This window comes from Macaca mulatta, chromosome 15 (assembly GCF_049350105.2).
Source record: "Macaca mulatta isolate MMU2019108-1 chromosome 15, T2T-MMU8v2.0, whole genome shotgun sequence".
In the NCBI taxonomy this organism is placed as follows: domain Eukaryota; kingdom Metazoa; phylum Chordata; class Mammalia; order Primates; family Cercopithecidae; genus Macaca; species Macaca mulatta.
The window spans coordinates 119,791,320-119,813,431 of NC_133420.1; the positions used below are offsets into that span (position 1 = coordinate 119,791,320).

Consider the following 22,112-nt stretch of genomic DNA (forward strand, 5'->3'; position numbering starts at 1 on the left):
AATCTAATAAGGTGATTTTTCTCACATGCTTGTTAGCCATTTGCATTTCTTTTTCTGTTATTTGATTGTTCATATCTTTCTGCCCAGTTTTCAATTCAGTTATTTATGTTTTTCTTTTAGATTAATTGATGTTAACTTCTTATTCAATCATTTTTCTTTTGGTGGCATCTACATTTTATCTGACAAAAATTACTGCTTTCAGTTGTTAGAGGTATTTCGGGAAAAAAGAAAATTATGACTGTAGGTAATTACTATAATCATAGATGTTGGTTGTTTTCTAGATGGCTTCTGAGAGTCTTGTTTTGCTTAAGAAGGTCTTCCTGACCTTAAGTTCTTACTAATATTCTTTTCACCTTTATTTTAATAATATTTATCATTTATGCATTCGTTTGTTTATTTAATGTTTTTCATTTAGCTTTTCAATTCATTTGGAATGCATTGGTCTACATAGGATACGGGAAGAGTTATGATATTTAGCTGCCAGATGGACTGTCACTCATGTTCATACCACTTATATAATAAGTCATCCATTTCTTCCTGAACTAAGGTACCAACTTGGCAGTATATTAAATTCCTATTTCTGTGTAGATGTTTACCTGAATTCTATTCTGTTTGTCAACTGCTGTCCCCTGTAAGTATTTTTTCTTAAGAGATTTAAAATCATTTTGTGAAGTTTCCTTACTCCTCAAAAATGATTTAGATTCTTATTGAAATGTCATATTATAGCCTATACTTTTCTTCCACAGTGTATTCCAAAGCACTTTTTTTTTCAAGCATTGGTCACCACTGGGAGTGAGAGTTTAATTTTTTTCCATTCCATCTCTACCTACTTTTTTTTTTTTTTTTTTTTTTTTTTTTTGCTAACAGAGACAAAAATCTATTGACTTAGGGTAAAAAGAGAAAACTCAAGCAGTGGGCTCCCAAGATGTACAAAACTGGATTATGAAAGCTGAACAATGGAGCCCAGAAAATCTCCTAGTGCCAAAACGACTGAAACACAAATGGAAATGTAAAGTGTTAGAGTTTAGATCCATCTGCCTCATAGAAATTCCAGAAAAAGAAAATTTTAAAAAGAAGAAAAGAAATATTAAAATATCAGAAAACAGAATGTTTAGAGACAGGGGTGGTCACATTTTCATGGTTCCCAGGAGAAATGTGAAGAAAGATGCACTCATAGAACACAGTAGCCTCATTTCAGGACACACAGATAAAGAGAGAAACATTCTAAAAGTTTTCCAGGAGTAGGAAAAAAAAAAAGACAGGTTACTTAAAAAGGTAGGAGGCGTGGAATAATGTTAGTGTTCTATTTCAGCACCAAATACATGAAGACAAATAACATAATCAAAAGTCTGAAGAATAGAAATATTGAGCCAAGAATCTTATATGCACCCAAACTAGCATCCCAGTAGGAGGGCAAGGCGAGGACTCAGAAAGTTAACCACCCACAGACACTCTGAAGGAATTATTCCAGAAAAACAATGAATACAAAGAAGAGGAGGATGTGGGCTGCAAGAAACAATGACGATAAAAGAATCAGTAAAAGTTGCAGATACACCTTATGCCTTAATAATTATTGATGCGTAACTTTAAATATGTATTTTTTACAATGATCAGAAACTAGTATCTCAGGAGATCTAAATATGGTAGGTGAGGGAATGACGGCAAGGATAGGTAGGAGAAGAAAAGGTAAAGCATGGCAAGGGCTGTTCAGTTTTGCAGAGGCAGATCCAGAACTGATTAGTTCTAGGTAGCAGTAAAAAATTATGTTTATATATGTGTGTAAAAATTTATATACCACTGTAAAAATAAGAATAGAATAAGAGATCTTCAAACTACTACAAAACAAAAGAAAAAATAGCCCAGCCAGTAAAAAGAAGGGATACAAATAGAATATGCACAGATGAAAGGCAAAGATAAAATATAAACGTCAGCAATAGTTCCCAATACCTCAGTAATCACAATAACCATAAATGCATCAAACCTGTCAATTAAAAGTCAAAGCCCTTATTTAACGTATGGGTTAAATAAAGTGATGAAAAAAAGACAAAGGAAATACTAAATACATAAAACATTCTATATCAGACAAATGCTAGCAAAAGAAAACGGGTTTAATGTGGGGAAATACCTTGTTTACAATAGCAAGAAAGAAAAAACATAAAATGAATTTAATGAGAAATGTACAAAATCAAATAGAAGAAAACTTTAATGAAAGATGAATAAATAAAAGAAAACATGCTTATGTGGAAAGACATGCCATGCTTCCTGGATTGGAAGATTCAATTGGAAACATGCCAATTCTTCCCCAGATTAATCTACAGTTTAACTATGATAACAATTAAGTTCCAACAGCACTTTTCCCCCAGAACTTGGGAAAATAATTCTAAAGTATATGTAATGAAAGATGATCCTTAAGAACACAAAGAAATTTCTGAAGAAGATAAAAAGGAACTTGTGAAAATAATGTGGGAACAGGTAAGTCATATAAGGAATTAGAAGACAGTCTAGGAGAAAGAGCACACAGGTCCATGGGAACCATTGAAAAAAAGATGAGCCATAAGGCGATGCTGTGATTAGCTAGTACATTAAGAAGAGAATCCATGGAGCAGCCCAGCCTAGCCCAGCGCCACTGGGAAAGGTTGTGTAAGGCGTGTGTTACTGTGGTGCAGAATGGGACATTCTCCCCGCATGTCCAGCATACCCCATACACAAATATAAAGGCTAAAATGGTTAAAGAGCCAAACCTAAGAAACAAGATATAAAAGCGTTATAAGAAACTAGAGAATAATATTTTTATAACAAGACCCAAAACTCAAAGGCCATAAGTGAACTCATGAAAATCAATAGTTTTTGTAAAACAAAACAAATGACATAGGTAGCATGAAAAGGCAAGTAAAAGATTGAGAAAAATGCAATAAATTGAACAAAAACTTTAATATCCAGGGTACTCAAAGAGTTTCTGTGAGTCATTAAGTCAGTCCATCAACTCCATAGAAAAAAATAGGCAAAGGGTACAAAAAGGAAATTCACAGAAGAAAGGCAATTGGCCAATATACATCTGTAAAGACTAGTAATCTGAGAAATTAAAATTAACACTGAAAAAGATACAATTTTTCACCCAGCAGAATGGTCAAATTTGGTGAGAACACAGGAAAATGTGCCTTCTCACATATTCTTCGAGCAAATGTACTTTGATGAGGCCTTCTTGGAAGACTATTTGGAAGTATCTATGGATATACAAGAGATGCACTTGCCCTTTGACCCACTAACTTTATTTGTAGAACTCTATTCATGTGTACATGCATAAAACTGTAAAGACATTTGTTACTTTCTTTCCTATACAGAGTGAGATTTTAGAATCTGGGCCACAATTCCGAGAGACACAATCTGGAATGCCATAACCCCAAATGCTGAAATCCCAGAAAGATAAAAATCCCAAAGATACAATTTTGGAAAAAAATTAATTATTTAAAATAAAATAAACATAACATTTATTAAAAACTAAAAATTATTTAAAATAAATTTATTTACATTTTAAAAGAGGATTTAGTTGAGAAACATAAAAACACCACTGAACACTTCATAGGCCACTAGGCCTATTGCCTATAAACTAGGCAATAATAACATACATATTTTTTGCAAGCATAAACACTTAGGTATGCTAACAGTTACATGGGTGTAAGTTATGGGCCTACAAATCATATTTATATTCTTAAAGCTTATATAACTGCTGTCATCTGAACTATTGTGATGGACAATCTAAGACTTTTAATGAGATCAATCAAAAACTGTGATGGGTCACTACCACATATGCAGTCACCCAAAGAACCAAGATCAAGAAATTCTTTCACCAGTGCAAATGCACAAAAAGAAGGAAGTTTCAATTTTTTTTTTTTTTCTTGAGATGGAGTTTCACTCTTGTTGCCCTGGCTGGAGTGCAATGGTGCGATCTCAGCTCACCACAACCTCCGCCTCCCGGGTTCAAGCGATTCTCCTGCCTAAGGCTCCCCAGTAGCTGGGATTACAGGTAATGCGCCACCATGCCCAGCTAATTTTGTATTTTTAGTAGAGATGGGGTTTCTCCATGTTGGTCAGGCTGGTCTCGAACTCCCAACCTCAGGGGATCTGCCCACCTTGGCCTCCCAAAGTGCTGGGATTACAAATGTAAGCCACTGCGCCGCCTGGAAGTTTCAATGTTTTTAAGCACACACACAATGCTTACACACAAAGTCAATGTTGTGATACTGCACTTGTGTAGAGTCAAATTTGCATGAAAATGCATAAAACGAATTCGAACTCTCTAAAAGTCTTTACACAATTTATACTTCCAGTATTGGAAATGATGCAAAGATGAAATGCATAGCATGGTGAATTATAAAAAAATAATGCTAACAATTTAAAGTAGTGGGGGAAAAGATTTTAAATACTTTATAAACCTAAAAAGAAAATTTGTTATGAAGAAGTATATTATAAGGATAAATTATAGCAATTGCACAGAGTTAGTCCATAAGAGCTGGCCAACTTTCACTATCATTAACTATATTTGGAAGTCTTGCATCATGATAAACTACTGCTTTTTTCTTTTAGGTCATGGCTCTCCTTGGAGAATAAATTCACATTCATTTTCTCCATGGTGATGCTCTTGAAATTCTTCCATAATTCTATATACTCCAACACAAGAATTCCCTATTAAATTTTTTCATCTTCTGAGCCATGCTTCTATGTTGTTTTGGACACCTGGAAATCCATTTCACATGCACTCATATACAGACCACACATTTGGTGAAAATAATACCAGTGATAGAACAGCCACACCATTGCATAAAAGTTCTCTTGTCCTATCATGCACATAATTACTTCTGAAGCAGTCAGTAACTTTGCAACCCTCTTCAGGCAAATGAAGCTTCAATTCACTAAAAGCTCCTGGAATGTCACTAGTTGGCAGGAATGCCAATGCAGAAAAATGATGCATTTTTAAAATTTTCATCATTGCCATATCATGTGGCCAATCCACTCATCTGAATTGTCTACCAAATGCATTGGGCTGAATTGAAAAGAACAACCTTTATTAGTAATAACTTGAAATTCACTTTTAGAAGGCTTGACAACACCTATTTCCAAATCTACCATTATGGCTTAGGGATTTAATTAAATGTTGGGGATTTTAGACCAAATGCAACAATTTTTAAAACGATGCACACTTAGATTCTCCAAAAGACACCAGTACTTCCTCCACATTCTATTAGTTAAAGCAAGTCACGAGGTTAGCCAGATTCATGGGGAGGGGGGCCACCTAAGGGTATGAACCTGAGAAGACTTGGCTCACTGAGTCAACCTTTGGAGACAAGTGGGCAGAGAGGAGACTTGGAGGGAGCAGGTGCTGCTAGGGTGGGGAGTCAGGCAGGGGAGTAGGAATTGTGGGAAGGAGGACTTTTACCTCTAAATCTTCTGTTACCAAGGGATGGGCTTGCTTCCCAATCAGCATAGAAACCAATACTATGGCACCAGCTTTTGTGAAAAGAAAGGCTTTATGGCAAGTCAACTGGCAAGGAGACAGGAGGCAAGGCTCAAATCTGACTCTCCAAACTGGGAGTGGTCATGCTTTTATGGCATTGCTAACTAGTCCCAGGTGATGCCAATGAAGCCGATCTGCCAGGGGGGTGATGTTACCAATTAGGAGTTTGAAGCTTTTCCCCATTGCACATGCCTGGGCTACGTGATACAATTTTGGCTCTGCACCGTCGCTAACAACTTAAGCAATGGTTAATCAGCTTCAGCTGGTTCTGTGGTTACACTTCTGTTTTGTTTAAACACGTTGTAACAAGAATATGTTTACTAATTACTTGCACAACTTCAAATAGTAAAAAAATTAAAAATATTTCCCACCAAAAAAGACCATGCTTAATAAAATTAGACCTCCATAGTGTGATCAGAATTGCTCACAAAGCAACCAATGGATATCTGGTGACTACAATTTGAAGCCATCTGGAACCTCCCTCCTCAATGATCCTCTTGAGGGTCATCTCATTCTGATGAAGGATGGAAGAGGGAAGGGGAGGCAGTGAGACCAGCCAGCTTTCTTCCTCTGACAAGTCTCAGGTGGGCTTGTCCATGTTCATCATTTAAATTCTTCTTCCTGGCTTCAGGAATTGGTCAGGGATGGGTGTGTGATCCCAGCCAAGCCAGTGTGTCAAGATCTGGGGGTGTCGCTAGAACTGCCTGGAGCACCGACTGCTTTTTGTTTTTGACAAAGTCAAACCCAGCTTCAGAGAGCTACACATCATTCCATCCCCCTGTTTCTCAGCCACCAAACTTTCCTGACCAGAGGAGGTTAGAAGAATTCATGGATCATTAACCCTGGTGACTTCTACCTTCAGTGACTATTAGAGCCATCTTCTGAAGTCCATTTGGAATTATGGTGTGCCCAGACCTGTTGTTTCCAAGCAGGGCCCATAAATGGGAATGTTATCCATGCTAGATCTGATGGAAAATCTATTATAATATGAACATTTTATTGTTATTATGCTGACTAATTTGCCTTTTAGGCATCTGGTACTGGGCAAAAAGGGGTCTCTTAAATGACTTTAAAATATTTAAGCAATCATTCAATTGTAGCTAATAATAATAGAAGCATTTGTTTCCTAATTACATATAAAAACTCCTGCATTGCCAACAAACATATGAAAAAAAAAAGCTCATTGTCACTGGTCATCAGAGAAATGCAAATCAAAACCACAATGAGATACCATCTCATGCCAGTTAGAGTGGTGATCATTTAAAAGTCTGGAAACAACAGATGCTGGCAAGAGTGTGGAGAAATAGGAACACTTTTACACTGTTGGTGGGAGTGTAAATTAATTCAACCATTGTGGAAGAGTGTGGCGATTCCTCAAGGCTCTAGAACCAGAAATACAATTTGACCTAGCAATCCCATTACTAGGTATATACCCAAAGAATTATGAATCATTCTACTATAAAGACATTAACACATATGTTTATTGCAGCAATATTTACAATAGCAAAGACTTGGAACCAACACAAATGCCCATCAATGATACACTGGATAAAGAAAATGTGGCATATGTACACCATGGAATACCATGCAGCCATAAAAAAGAATGAGCTTATGTCCTTTACATGGACATGGATGAAGCTGGAAACCACCATCCTCAGCAAACTAACACAGGAACAAACCAAACACCACATGTTCTCACTCATAAGTGGGAGTCGAACAATGAGAACACATAGACATAGGGAGGGGAACATCACACACCGGGGCCTTCAGCGGGTGAGGGGAAGGGGAGCGAGAGCGTTAGGATAAATACCTGATGCATGTGGGGCTTAAAACCTAGATGACAGGTAGATAGGTGCAGCAAACCACCATGGCACATGTCTACTTATGTAACAAAACCTGCACATTCAGCACATGTATCGCAGAACTTAAATTAAAATAAATAAGAAATCTGAAAAAAGGACAAAAATATCTCCCGCATCACTCAATTAAACGTGCATCTGCACCTGTTAGGATGTTCTGGTAGGGAGGAACTAAATCTTGCATTGTATTCAAAGACCTTAGAATTTACTAGTCATGCCCGAAAAAGTCATCATGTGGGGCAGCAAAAGAAATACACAGAAGCCAGAATTAGAGATTAACTGCTGGGATTCAAGAAAGGGTACCATGGAACAACACCCATAGGAGCTGTGGGTCTGCAGCAGTGGGTCTCCAAGTGCTCAGGCCAGCAGCATCAACATCAAACAGAGCTTGTTAGGAACACAAATCCCAAACCTCCTGCAAGCTTTCCAGGAAATTCTGATGTCCAGTCAAGTGTGAGATCTATCTGTATGAGACATCTAAATTTCTGAGCTTGCTTTGTCTTGTCAGTGTTGTGTTCAGGCCAGATAAGTTCAAATCTTGGTTCTTTAATTGTTTAATATTAGTTTTTTTTTTTCAATTAAGTCTCCTTGAACCTCATTTTTCTTAAATAAGAATAGTAATGACGGTATCTGCTTTCTGGATTTATTGTAAGTCTAAGTATCTCACACAGCTCCTGGCACACCATATCGTCAGAGGCGTTTGAACCAGAGCAACTCCATCTTGAATAGAAGCTGGGTAAAATGAGGCTGAGACCTAAAGGGCTGTGTTCCCAGAAGGTTAAGGCATTCTTAGTCACAAGATGAGATAGGAAGTCAGCACAAGATACAAGTCATAAAGACCTTGCTAATAAAACAGGTTGCAGTAAAGAAGACCCACCAAAACCAAGATGGTGATGAGAGTGACCTCTGGTTGTCCTCACTGCTACACTCCCACCAGCGCCATGACAGTTTACAAAGGCCAGACAATGTCAGGAGCTTACTTTACATGGTCTTAAAAGGGAAGGAACCCTCAGTTCCAGGAATTGCCCACCCGCTTCCCAGAAAACTCATGAATTATCTACCCCTTGTTTAGCAAATGATCAAAAAATAACCATAAAAATGGGCAACCAGTAGCTCTTGGGGCTGCTCTGCCTATGTAATAGCCATTCTTTTATTCCTTTACTTTCTTAATAAACTTGCTTTCATTTTACTCTATGGATTGCTTCATATTATTTCTTGTGCAAGATCCAAGAACCCTTTCTTGGGGTCTGGATCGGGACCACTTTCAGGCAACATCTTTCCTGTGAACCATGGAAGGGACTATACTAAGGAGACCCCTGATCCAAAGGAAAATCATCTGCACACAACACCAATTGTCTGACTTTGGGTAAACAGAGTGCCTATACCCAGGTAAAGGATGAGATAGGGTTAGAGACCCAACTTAGAGGAGCTAGAGACTCTCCTAAGACAAAGTGGGTTAAAGGCCCCGCTTAATAAAAGGCAAGGATGAGTGACTGAACTTGGGTTCAAGGCCCAACTTAGGAAGGTTAGAGTCCTTCCTAACATTTAGTGGGTTAGAGGCCCCATTCAGTAAAGTCTCTCTCTGCTAAGAATGGATTTGGCACCACAGGATATTAACTGCTATTCTCTTTCAATTAATCTGCCTTGCACTCTTTGCTAATGGCTTGGGTGATGGGATTAAGCATGTACAAGATCATGGGACATGGGGAGCTTTTTTTTTCCCCAAAAGGGGAAACTTGAGAACTGATGGAACTGCTGGAAAAGATCCCTTCACTATGGACAAGTTGCCTCCTGAACTCTTGATTCAGCATTTCTGAGATGGGTGAGTCTTTCTCTGGTCTCCCTGGGGTCCTCACTTTCCCCACTCTGGAGGCAGGCAATGTTTTTCTCCCTTCCCTTTTTTTCTTTCTGTGCAAACCAGCTGAATGAATGATAAAAATCACCATTTATCTCTTCTATAAAGTTTTGATTTATTGGAAAAAGGATTTGTGAGGTTAGTCTTAAGCTGTCGTGAATCTGTTGTAGTTTGTGCTATGAAAGAGGGGTACCTTAGCATAGAACATGGCTTAGGACCCCATCAGCCTGCTGTTCAAGATGACCCAAGAAACTGATCAGTTATGTCCTTGGGAGCTTGACCTTGTAACCATGTGGTGGTACTTTCTCTTAGTCTCTGCCACCCAGGGAACAGGAATTTTGGAATTCATGTCATAGTTAGCCCTAAAAATTGTCTTAGGCAGTTAAAAGCCTTACAGGCTCAAAATTGACTGCTTTAGGCTCCTTCTGGAAAAAGCAATGGAGACTGCCCAGTGCTGTAGCTCAATAGCTAAAGGCTTTCTTTTCAAAATGGTGGCCTGGGTTCAGGGTTCAATTTCTGGCTTAAGAAATGAGTCCTTTCTAGTTGGATATCTGTGTGACCTTTGTCATTTTTTAATTCTTTTCCCCTCCATGATGAACAACTTCTGGTTCTTTTCCCCTCCATGATGAACAACTTCTGGTTCTTTTCCCCTCCATGATGAACAACTTCTGGCTTCCCTTCTTGAATTTTTCCTTTCTCTAAGCACCTGGGAGGTTACCTTTGGTACAGTTCAAAACCCAGAAATACTGGCAGTTTGGCATGGCTAAAGTCTGGTAATAAGAGATTTAAAAGAATTTTTTTGAAACAGTACTACAGTTAAGTCAGTTTAATTAAAAGTGGATATTCAAGCTCTAACAGCCTGGGGTTCCTTGAGAAAAACAGGAGGTGCCCCACAAACCCTGTTTTGGAAAAAAACCTCTGTTTTCCTCATGAAACCCCAGGAATTAAAAGTGGATAGATCCTTCTCAAAATCTGAGGCTCTGTTCTGTTTTGCATTGTGTTATCTGACGTGTTTGACTTTGGGAGGTGTCAGAAATTACTTTCCATTATGAAAGGGCTTTGGTATGCAATAACTAGGTAGGAAATATACTTTGGGGGATAGCTAATGGCAGTCATGGGGGGATACTTGCCTCTTCACATGTTTGTATCAGAGAAGTATGTTCTTGGTCACCTAGAAGTTATGGCAATGTCCCCACTCCACCCCCACATTGAGAAATAAAACTCCCACAGGAGATGGGCTGAGTACCTCTTTTTGGAATATAGGACCTAGTATAAAAATGGGACCCTTAATTTTTGAGATCTGTTTTGCCTTCCCGCTGTGCCTGCTTATTAGGCTGTAGAAATTGCATGCTTTCCTGGCCCTGTTCCTCCAAGGGCTCCACCCTGAAACAAGTAATCCAATTAAGAAACTGGTAAATGAAAAATCATACAACTACTGGATCTTCTTCTGTCTGTCAGTGTATTTATATGTGTTGTGTGTGTGATGTCTACATATGAAAGGAATTTGATTAATTGGTTTAAAAATAATAAGAGCTTAAATAAAATATTTTATCAGATAAGAAAAAAATATAATGCCTTTTGGTTCATGTGACCTTAGTAAGCTTTGAGAAATAAAGGCAGTTTTAAAGATTATTAGTAAAATTAAAATGTCTTCAAAATTTAGACATTTGGTCTAAATGACTCAGGTCAGATATTAGGTTTGCTTAATGCTTTTAAACTCATAAACTGCTACTTTGACTTTTAAAAATTGTTCAGAACAAAAGTCAGCAGAAACTTCTGCAGACTTAAACGTCCCTGTTTGACAGCTTTGAAGAGAGTAGTGGTTCTCCCAGCATGGAGTTTGAGATCTGAGAATGGACAGACTACCTCCTCAAGTGGGTCCCTGACCCATGAGTAGCCTAACTGGGAGAAATCTCCCAGTAGGGGCCAACTGACACCTCATACAGCCGGCTGCCCTCTGAGACTAAGCTTCCAGAGGAAGGATCAGGCAGCAACATTTGCCGTTCTGCAATATTTGCTGTTCTGCAGCCTTCCCTGGTGATACTCATGCAAACAAGGTCTGGAGTGGACCTCCAGCAAATTCCAACATACCTGCAGCTGAGGGTCCTGACTGTTAGAAGGAAAACTAACAAACAGAAAGGACATCCACTCCAAAACCCCATCTGTACATCACCATCATCAAAGAAAGACCAAAGGTAGATAAAAACCACAAAGATGGGGAGAAAACAGAGCAGAAAAGCTGAAAATTATAAAAATCAGAGCACCTCTTCTCCTCCAAAGGAACGCAGCTCCTCACCAGCAATGGAACAAAGCTGGATGGAGAACGACTTTGACAAGTTGAGAGAAGAAGGCTTCAGACAATCGGTAATAACAAACTTCTCCGAGCTAAAGGATGATGTTCGAACCCATTGCAAAGAAGCTAAAAACCTTGAAAAAACATTAGATGAATGGCTAACTAGAATAAACAGTGTAGAGAAGACCTTAAATGACCTGATGGAGCTGAAAACCATGGCACGAGAACTACATGATGCATGCACAAGCCTCAGTAGCTGATTTGATCAAGTGGAAGAAAGGGTATCAGTGACTGAAGATTAAAGTAATGAAATGAAGTGAGAAGAGAAGTTTAGAGAAAAAAGAGTAAGTAAAAATAAATGAACAAAGCCTCCAAGAAATACGGGACTATGTGAAAAGACCAAATCCACGTCTGATTGGTGTACCTGAAAGTAATGGGGAGAATGGAACCAAGTTGGAAAACACTCTGCAGGATATTATCCAGGAGAACTTCCCCAACCTAGCAAGGCAGGCTAACATTCAAACTCAGGAAATACAGGGAACACCACAAAGATACTCCTCGAGAAGAGCAACTCAAAGACACGTAATTGTCAGATTCACCAAAGTTGAAATGAAGGAAAAAACGTTAAGGGCAGCCAGAGAGAAAGGTCAGGTTACCCACAAAGGGAAGCCCATCAGACTAACAGTGGCTCTCTCAGCAGAAACTCTACAAGCCAGAAGAGAGCCAATATTCGACATTCCCAAAGAAAAGAATTTTCAACCCAGAATTTCATATTCTGCCAAACTAAGCTTCATAAGTGAAGGAGAAACAAAATCTTTTACAGACAAACAAATACTGAGAGATTTTGTCACCACCAGACCTGCCTTAGAAGAACTCCTGAAGGAAGCACTAAACACGGAAAGGAACAACCGGTACCAGTCACTGCAAAAACATGCCAAATTGTAAAGACCACCGACGCTAGGAAGAAACTGCATCAACTAACAAGCAAAATAACCAGCTACCATCATAATGACAGTATCAGACTCACACATAACAATATTAACCTTGGTTGGAGGGTTGGTGGTAGCGGCTTGGGGAGGTGCTCGCTCTGTCGGTCTCGCTCTCTCGCACGCTTCCCCCGGCTCCCTTCGTTCCCCCACCCCCCCGGTCGCCTGCGTGCCAGAGTGTGTGCGAGGGAGGGGGAGGGCGTCGGGGGGGTGGGGGGAGGCGTTCCGGTCCCTGAGAGACCCGCGGAGGGAGGCGGAGGCTGTGAGGGACTCCGGGAAGCCATGGACGTCGAGAGGCTCCAGGAGGCGCTGAAAGATTTTGAGAAGAGGGGGAAAAAGGAAGTTTGTCCTGTCCTGGATCAGTTTCTTTGTCATGTAGCCAAGACTGGAGAAACAATGATTCAGTGGTCCCAATTTAAAGGCTATTTTATTTTCAAACTGGAGAAAGTGATGGATGATTTCAGAACTTCAGCTCCTGAGCCAAGAGGTCCTCCCAACCCTAATGTCGAATATATTCCCTTTGATGAAATGAAGGAAAGAATACTGAAAATTGTCACTGGATTTAATGGTATCCCTTTTACTATTCAGCGACTATGTGAATTGTTAACGGATCCAAGGAGAAACTATACAGGAACAGACAAATTTCTCAGAGGAGTAGAAAAGAATGTGATGGTTGTTAGCTGTGTTTATCCTTCTTCAGAGTCTAATATAAATGGGCCTGGGACACCTAGGCCACTTAATCGACCAAAGGTTTCTTTGTCAGCCCCCATGACAACAAATGGGTTGCCTGAGAGCACAGACAGCAAAGAGACAAATTTGCAGCAAAATGAAGAGAAAAATCACAGAGTCTTTTATGACATCAAGAGAAATGATCCCAGAAAGAAAAAATCAAGAAAAAGAATCTGATGATGCCTTAACTGTGAATGAAGAGACTTCTGAGGAAAATAATCAAATGGAGGAATCTGATGTGTCTCAAGCTGAGAAAGATTTACTACATTCTGAAGGTGGTGAAAACGAAGGCCCTGTAAGTAGTGGTTCTTCTGACTGCCGTAAAACAGAAGAATTAGTAGGATCCAATTCCAGTAAAACTGGAGAGATTCTTTCAGAATCATCCATGGAAAATGATGATGAAGCCACAGAAGTCACCGATGAACCAATGGAACAAGACTAACTATTTAGAAACATTTAGATGCAGTATTTTACATACAGTTTTGGTTTTAACACTGTATAAAACTTTTATGTAATAAAGTGGACCTTTAGTTTTACAAGAGAAGCAGGTTGTAAAATAAAGTACTTTATGGATAATTCCTGAAAGAGTTGTACATGTAAGAACTGTGAATATCAGCTCCTCTGGGTCCTGCTTACCTTACCGCTGACTTTTCTTTCTTTTTTTCTTTCTTTTTTTTGGTCTGGGCAAATCAGTGGTTTGTGTATAGATTTTTTTTTTTTTTTAATTTAGGATTAAAGTTTTTAAACTGGAAGGTAATTATAATTTTGAAAAGTTTTTTGAGATTATCACTTTTAGTTATACATATGCAAGAAGCTTTTTGTCTTGTCTCTTTCTGATAGCTCTAGCAGTTTTCATATTTTGGTCATAGTTTCAACATTTTAACATGTGAATTATAGGGTTTCATGCTGGTTTCCAGATTTTATTGTTTGGCTACGTACTATGGAACTTTAAGTCATATATACATACATATATATATTATTCTAAGGGGGGAAATGTTATATTTTTCTGTTTCTATAAGAGATGAATACAGTGGATACTTTTTCTATTGGTAATGATTGAGTTCACCTCTTTCAGAAGACATTTTCTTTCTCTTCTGAGTAACTGAAATAAAATCTGGCCCTTGTGAAACCCCGGAAATCTTAAGTCTGTTGAAATACCAGGTTAAACACATTCCAAGAGATCTGTTCAAACTCAAATTCTTTTGTATACTTCTGAGGTGCCTGAGAAAAAGACTTCATTATTTATGAGAAAATATGCTTTATCTTGGAAATTGTGTTCAAATGTTAGCTTACTATTTTGTAGAATGAATGTTTATGAAGCTGATATGAGACCATCTCAGAAGAACCAAGCAGGTTCCTTGACCTTTTGCTTGCTTTTCTGAACATTGTGAATATTACACGTGTCTTTCTAAATTATTCTAGAGTATGCAAATGTCAATGGTATGAAACACCACTGTACTGGAAGAATTAATATATTACTTTAGTATGTACCTGAGCTAAATGACTGAAGCTTTAGGGGTGCATAGAAACCACCATAATTTGTATGACATTTTGGAGTGAATTACATATTTTTGAACATGCTTCTTCGACAGCCAGTGTTATATTTTTCAGATCAACACAAAGCACAATGATTACTCTAAATTCAATATTTTCAAATTTACATATTTAAAGTCATGCAAACTGCAACTTCCCTGTCAAAATTACTGGCTGCCAAATTTATACCTGTTTCTTCAACTGTACCTTTTGATATTTAGAGTTTTTAAATTTCTGTAAAGTAGATTTTGTAGAATGTAATGTGTTCACTGCCTTTGTGAAGCGGTATATAATTGTATAATTTCTGTGTGTAAACTGAATGCTTGGGCTTTCAATACAGTATTCATATAAAGCAATAAATATTAATGTTATGAAAAAAAAAAACAATATTAACCTTAAATGTAAATGGGCTAAATGCCCCAGTTAAAAGACACAGACTGGCAAATTGGATAAAGAGTCAAGACCTATCAGTGTGCTGTATTTAGGAGACCCATTTCATGTGCAGGGACATACATAGACTCAAAATAAAGGGATGGAGGAAGATCTACCAAGCTAATGGAAAATGAAAAAAGCAGGGGTTGCAATCCTAGTCTCTGACAAAACACACTTTAAACCAACAAAGATCAAAAGAGATAAAGAAGGCCATTACATAATAGTAAAGGGATCAATTCAACAAGAAAAGCTAACTATCCTAAATATATATGCACCCAATACAGGAGCACCCAGATTCATAAAGCAAGTCCTTAGAGACTTACAAAGAGACTTAGACTCTCACACAATAATAATGGGAGACTTTAGCACCCCACTGTCAACATTAGACAGATCAATGAGACAGAAAGTTAACAAGGATATCCAGGAATTGAACTCAGCTCTGCACCAAGCGGACCTAACAGACATCTACAGAACTCTCCACCCCAAATCAACAGAATATACATTCTTCTCGGTACCACATCACACTTATTCCAAAATTGACCACATACTTGGAAGTAAAGCACTCCTCAGCAAATGTAAAAGAACAGAAATTGTAACAAACTCTCTCTCTCTCAGACCACAGTGCAATCAAACTAGAACTCAGGACTAAGAAACTCATTCAAAACTGCTCAACTATATGGAAACTGAGCAACCTGCTCCTGAATGACTACTGGGTAAATAACAAAATGAAAGCAGAAATAAAAATGTTCTTTGAAATCAATGAGAACAAAGACACAACATACCAGAATCTCTGGCATACATTTAAGGCAGTATGTAAGGGAAATTTATAGCACTAAATGCCCACAAGAGAAAGCAGGAAAGATCTAAAATTGACACCCTAACATCACAATTAAAATAATTAGAGAAGCAAGAGCAAACACATTCAAAAGCTAGCAGAAGGCAAGAAATAACTAAGATCAGAGCAGGACTGAAGGAGATAGAGACACAAAAGGCCCTTCAAAAAAATCAATGAATCCAGGATCTGGTTTTTTGAAAGGATCAACAACATTGATAGACTAGCAAGACCAATAAAGAAGAAAAGAGAGAAGAATCAAATAGATGCAATAAAAAATGATAAAGGGGATATCACCACTGACCCCACAGAAATAAAAGCTACCATCAGAGACTACTATAATCACCTCTATGCAACTAAACTAAAAAATCTAGAAGAAATGGACAAATTCCTGAACACATAACGCCCTCCCAAGACTAAACCAGGAAGAAGTTGAATCCCTGAATAGATCAATATCAGGATCTGAAATTGAGGCAATAACTAATAGCCTACCAACCAAAAAAAGTCCAGGACCAGATGGATTCACAGCCGAATTCTACCAGAGATACAAAGAGGACCTGGTACCATTCCTTCTGAAACTATTCCAATCAAATGGAAAACGAGAGAATCCTCCCTAACATCATCCTGATACCAAAGCCTGGCAGAGACACAACAAAGAAAGAGAATTTTAGACCAATATCCCTGATGAACATCGATGCAAAAATCCTCAATAAAATACTGGAAAACCAAATCCAGCAGCACATCAAAAAGCTTATCCATCACAATCAAGTTGGCTTCATCCCTGGGATGCAAGGCTGGTTCAACATATACAAATCAATAAACGTAATCCATCATATAAACAGAACCAAAGACAAAAACCATATGATTATCTCAATAGATGCAGAAAAGGCCTTCGACAAAATTCAACAGCCCTTCATGCTAAAAACTCTCAATAAACTAGGTATTGATGGGACATATCTCAAAATAATAAGAGCTATTTATGACAAACCCACAGCCAATATCATACTGAATGGGCAAAAACTGGAAGCATTTTCTTTGAAAACTGGCACGAGACAGGGATGCCCTCTCTCACCACTCCTATTCAACATAGTGTTGGAAGTTCTGACCAGGGCAATCAGGCAGGAGAAAGAAATAAAGGGTATTCAATTAGGAAAAGAGGAAGTCAAATCCTCTCTGTTTGCAGATGACATGATTGTATACTTAGAAAACCCCATCATCTCAGCCCAAAATCATCTTAAGCTGATAAGCAGCTTCAGCAAAGTCTCAGGATACAAAATCAATGTGCAAAAATAACAAGCATTCCTATACATCATTAACAGACAAACAGAGAGCCAAATCATGAGTGAAGTCCCATTCACAATTGCTTCAAAGAGAATAAAATACCTAGGAATCCAACTTACAAGGGATGTGAAGGACCTCTTCAAGAAGAACTACAAACCACTGCTCAACAAAACAGAAGAGAACACAAACAAATGGAAGAACGTTCCATGCTCATGGATAGGAATAATCAATATTGTGAAAATGGCCATAGGTAATTTATAGATTCAATGTCATCCCCATCAAGCTACCAATGACTTTCTTCACAGAATTGGAAAAAACTACTTTAAAGTTCATATGGAACCAAAAAAGAGCCCGTATTGCCAAGACAATCCTAAGCAAAAAGAACAAAGCTGGAGGCATCACGCTACCTGACTTCAAACTATACTACAAGGCTATAGTAACCAAAACAGCATGGTACTGGTACCAAAACAGAGATATAGACCAATGGAACAGAACAGAGCTCTCAGAAATAATACCACACATCTGCAACCATCTGATCTTTGACAAACCTGACAAAAACAAGAAATGGGAAAGGATTCCCTATTTAATAAACGGTGTTGGAAAAACTGGCTAGCCATATGTAGAAAGCTGAAACTGGATCCTTCCTTACACTTTATACAAAAATTAATTCAAGATGGATTAAAAACTTAAATGTTAGACCTAAAACCATAAAAACCCTAGAAGAAAACCTAGGCAATACCATTCAGGACATAGGCATGGGCAAAGACTTCATGACTAAAACACCAAAATCTATAGCAACAAAAGCCAAAATAGACAAATGGTATATAATTAAACTAAAGAACTTCTGCACAGCAAAAGAAACCACCATCAGAGTGAACAGGCAACCTACAGAATGGGAGAAAAATTTTGCAATGTACCCATCTGACAAAGGGCTAATATCCAGAACCTACAAAGAACTTAAACAAATTTACAAGAAAAAAATCAAACAACCCCATCAAAAAGTGGGCAAAGGATATGAACAGACACTTCTCAAAAGAAGACATTTATGCAGCCAACAAGCACATGAAAAAATGCTCATCATCGCTGGCCATCAGAGAAATGCAAATCAAAACCACAATGAGATACCATCTCACACCAGTTAGAATGGCAATCATTAAAAAGTCAGGAAACAATAGGTGCTGGAGAGGATGTGGAGAAACAGGAACACTTTTACACTGTTGGTGGGACTGTAAACTAGTTCAACCATTGTGGAAGACAGTGTGGCAATTCCTCAAGGATCTAGAACTAGAAATACCATTTGACCCAGTGATCCCATTACTAGGTATTTACCCAAAGGATTATAAATCATGCTGCTATAAAGACACATGCACACGTATGTTTACTGTGGCACTATTCACAATAGCAAAGACTTGGAACCAGCCCAAATGTCCAACAATGATAGACTGGATTAAGAAAATGTGGCATATATACACCATGGAATATTAGGCAGCCATAAAGAAGGATGAGTTCATGTCCTTTGTAGGGACATGGATGAAGCTGAAAACCATCATTCTGAGCAAACTATTGCAAGGACAGAAAAGCAAATACCACATGTTTTCACTCATAGGTGGGAACTGAACAATGAGAATACTTGGACACAGGGTGGGGAACACCACAAAGCCTGTCGTGGGGTGGGGCGGGGGGAGGGACAGCATTAGGAGATACACCTAATGTAAATGGTGAGTTAATGGGTGCATCACACCAACATGGCACATGTCTACATATGTAACAAACCTGCATGTTGTGCACATGTACCCTAGAACTTAAAGTATAATAAAAAATATTGTTCAGAATATCTACTTTGAAGCATTAGATTCTAGAGAAGGCCTGGGGACGTGTGAAGCCCCATGCCCCTTAGCCATGCTGGAAAGAGTCAATTCTTATTCGCACTTCTGTCTGGTGTCCTAGGCTCCACACCTGACACACACTTACAATCACTTATGAACCAGGTTTTTCAACAAAAGTAAAAGTTGCTAGAAGTTAACAGTGCAATATATGTTTGAGACTACTAAAGAAACAGTTCTACAGGCAAGGAGTGTAAGGAAAGTAGAATATACTTTTGGTAAAATATTATAAGAAAGCCTGGGAATGTGGATTTCTTGCCTAAGTTTAAAGGGTAAAAGGATTCTTTTAAAGTGAGATAGAAAAAATTTAAATTTTTAAATTTTTAAATTTAAAATTGTGGAAAGTTTATAAAAATATTAATTGTTAAAAAGATTCTCGGCCGGGCGTGGTGGCTCAAGCCTGTAATCCCAGCACTTTGGGAGGCCGAGACGGGCGGATCACGAGGTCGGGAGATCGAGACCATCCTGGTTAACACGGTGAAACCCCGTCTCTACTAAAAAATACAAAAAACTAGCCGGGCGAGGTGGCAGGCGCCTGTAGTCCCAGCTACTCGGGAGGCTGAGGCAGGAGAATGGCGTGAACCCGGGAGGCGGAGCTTGCAGTGAGCTGAGATCCGGCCACTGCACTCCAGCCTGGGTGACAGCGCGAGACTCCGTCTCAAAAAAAAAAAAAAAAAAAAAAAAAAAAAAAAAAAAAAGATTCTCTGTGTGAACGTATTATCTAGAGTTAAAGGGGGTATTATTCAGTTTTTCTGAAAGTTGAACATTAAAATAAAAGCACAACAGGATTTTCTAAGAGCACTGATCTGCTCTTTACTGAAAATTGTAAGGGATTATAAAAAGTTTGAAAGAATCTTACCTTACAGTTAAACTGATTAAGATTGAATAGATTTGTCTAATAATTATAGTTATGTTAAATTATTGTGTGCCATAGATGTAACCAAAATTTCCTTGTCAATTGTGACTTTAATAGTGACTGTCCTAAGACTTTTTGCCATCCACAGACAATTGTTTTCTTGTTTTGATCCTCTTCAAAAGGTGGTTTATAGTCAGCTATAAAATTTGACAGGTACTATTGAATGCAAATTTCTGATAACTTTGGAGATTGTAACATTAGAATAGAGGAAAAAACTTTAAGGGCTCTCATGGAGAGCTGAAATGTTTGTTAATATCAAGCAGAACAGAAATTAACTGCATGGGCTGAACTAATAGAAGACTGAAGTAATCTTTCTGACTTATGCTTAAAATGTAGCTGATCTTTTATTTTGTTTTTCAGTAATGAAACTTTTCTTTTGAGCTATTTACAGCCTTTAGCAATTGAGTAAAGTATTCTCCTGTAAACAAAATTCAGAACATGCTTCTCTTTACATGATTTCTCCAGAATTTAGAAATTATTTGTGAGTAATCCTAATTTATGGTGATATAAATATTTGCATAAGCAAAACAATAATGTTTTCTTTTGCAACAGGAGACAATTAGAGAAACTGGTTATTTTACCAAGGCTTTGACTGGAATGGTGTGCTTTCCTCTAAGAAATCAAAGTTGACTTGTAGAGCCAATAAAAGCCCCTTGGGAAAACTGGCCTCATACCCTGTCTACAACAGTCCCTGTGCAGGGTTCCTGACCTGTGGTAAGTAAAGAATGTCACTTTCTGACAGGCCAAGAAGCCCCATGTTGTCTTCAGACCTCAGGAGGAGAAGAATTTATTTAATTCAGGTATTTGAGGATACAAACCCATGGCTGGGTTTGGCTTTTTAAAAAGTCTTATCTAAGATTCCTTTTATAGAAAAGGAATTCCATCAAAGCCAATTTAAAAAGCCTGTTTAAAAAGGAATTATTTTTGATGCACCTTATACAAATAATCTGGTCAAGTATAAGACTAAGGTTTATTTTTGCAAACAAATCAGTCTGTTATGATTTGTCTTTAGTAAAAATGGGACACTAGAGAGAGAAAAAAAATTATGTTTCAAGTACTATGCTTTACCTGTTATAAAATTCTGGTCTCATCAGTTGTTTTTCAGGGTTTTTTTCTGCAATTTAGACTGACTCTGCTTATTCCTGTGAATCAATCAGTGATCTCTGGCTACAGCTTAGAAGAATTGAGATGGATGGGTAATATAGAAACAATCTGGATCAGTATTCTAATTCTCGGCACATATTGGAATCAGTCAGCAACCCCACATCAGCTTGGTTTCAACAATTTCCCAGTTCATAGAAAGCCTTCCTATTTAGCTTACTTGGGATAATTTTGCTTATTTTGCTTTACTGTTGTGGAATATATTGCTGTCGTACTCCTTGTGTAGGAATGCAGGATAAGCTTACTCAATATTGTCTTAAATTGAACACTTATTAATCTTCCAGATATCACCTTTTGTCAGAGCTCAAGAGTCATGAATGACCCTCACCAAACTGATGCTTTCTGAGCTCCTCTCTACCCTGAAGAGCCCCAATAGTTAGGCAGGAGTATCATTACCCCTATTCAGTCTGAAGAAATTAAAGAGATGGATCTTTGTCCCTCTGCAACCCTTAGGATTAAGGGTTCTCTTAGAAAAAGGAGAGGAAAAACATGTCAGAGGCATTTGAACCAGATCAACTTCATCTTGAATAGGGACTGGATAAAACGAGGCTGAGACCTACTGGGTGGCATTCCCAGGAAGTTAAGCCATTCTAAGTCATAGGATAAGATAGGAGGTCAGCACAAAATACAGGTCATAAAGACCTTGCTGATAAAACAGCTTATAGCAAAGAAGCTGGCTAAAACCCACCAAAACCAAGACGACAACGAGAGTGACTTCTGATCCTCCTCACTGCTACATTCCCACCAGCACCATGACAGTTTATAAATGTCAGGAAATGTCAGGAAGTTATCTATATGGTCTAAAAAGGGAAGGAATGCTCAGTTCCTGGAACTGCCTAC

At 38.2% G+C, this 22,112-nt stretch overlaps 1 protein-coding gene and 1 pseudogene across 3 annotated transcripts in view; one reads left to right on the forward strand and one right to left on the reverse strand.

Moving 5' to 3' along the window:
- The window catches only part of SHC3 (SHC adaptor protein 3), a 173,815-nt gene that overhangs the window by 111,288 nt on the left and 40,415 nt on the right, over positions 1-22,112 (reverse strand).
- Positions 1,519-13,556, forward strand: LOC144334881 (serine/threonine-protein phosphatase 4 regulatory subunit 2 pseudogene; annotated as a pseudogene). Its single transcript, XR_013405134.1, has 2 exons — positions 1,519-1,580; positions 12,535-13,556. The product of XR_013405134.1 is annotated as a serine/threonine-protein phosphatase 4 regulatory subunit 2 pseudogene (transcript).